Source organism: Vulpes lagopus, chromosome 12 (assembly GCF_018345385.1).
Source record: "Vulpes lagopus strain Blue_001 chromosome 12, ASM1834538v1, whole genome shotgun sequence".
NCBI classification, from domain to species: domain Eukaryota; kingdom Metazoa; phylum Chordata; class Mammalia; order Carnivora; family Canidae; genus Vulpes; species Vulpes lagopus.
Genome location: NC_054835.1, coordinates 56430229 through 56431455, shown reverse-complemented (window position 1 = coordinate 56431455; position 1227 = coordinate 56430229).

Here is a 1227-nt window from a genome sequence, read left to right as displayed (position 1 = left end):
ACATGCCTGCTCAGCCTTAGGACCCCTCCCCTGCCACAGGCATGGGTGCATGCGTTCACACGTGCACGCTCTCTCTCTCACACACACACACACACACACACACACACACACACTAGCCAGAGCCAGAGACTAAGGCTTGTTTGTTTGGGAAGTAACCCTAGTGAACAGGAGTGAGGGGCTGGAGGAGTGGACAGGGGAGGAGAATGAGTCATCAATTTTGTCACTGCCATTGGCCGCTGCTGGGTGATTTCACCAGGACCTTCTCAGGAGCCCTGTGAAATGCATCTCAGAATTGTCTGCCTGGGATGCCTGGGTGGCTCAGTGGTTGAGTGTCTGCCTTCGGCCCAGGGCGTGATCCTGGAGTACCAGGATTGAGTCCCACATCAGGCTCCCTGCATGGAGCCTGCTTCTCTCTCTGCCTGTGTCTCTGCCTCTCTCTCTCTCATGAATAAACAAATAAAATCTTAAAAAAAGAAATAATCTCTACACTCAACATGGGGCTCAAACCCACCACCAGGAGATCAAGAGTCTCACACTCACACTCCACAGACTGAGCCAGCTCTGAAATGCAAAAATGGGGGTGCCTGGGTGGCTCAGTCAGTTAAGCATCTTCCTTAAGGTTCAAATCATGATCCCAGGGTCCTGGGATGGAGCTGCATCAGGCTCCCTGCTCAACGGGGACCCCGCTTCTCTCTCTCCCTCTCCTACTCCCTGTGCCCCTCCCATGCTTGTGCTCACTCTCTGTGTCTGTCAAATAAATAAAATTAAAAAAAAAAAAAGAAAAGAAATGCAAAGATGCACTAATAGTTGGATGGAAGTGTTACAGAATTCAAACTTGTCCTTGTACTTGACCAGCAGTGATCCAATGTCTGAGATACTGGTTTTAAAGCAAAGAAAGTTTTGTTATCAGAGGGGCAGCCCGATAAGAAGGCAGGGGAGCTGCCTTCCCCAAGCTGCCTTGCCCTGCTGAGTCTAGGGGCAGCTTATATACGCGAGAGGTGGGGAAGGGGGTTCTTGAACCCTTGAGGGAGGGGGTTCCTGAAACAATGTGGAGGTAAGCATTCTTCTGGACAAGGAGGCACTATCTGGGGCCTGGTGTGATCAAATACACCAAGACAAATGTCACCTTCAGGTCCCCATTGGGTTTCTACAATCAGTAGGTAAACAGGGAGTGGGGATAAAAAAGCAAAGTTAATCATTGATCGTGCATGAGGTTAAGAGGTGCAA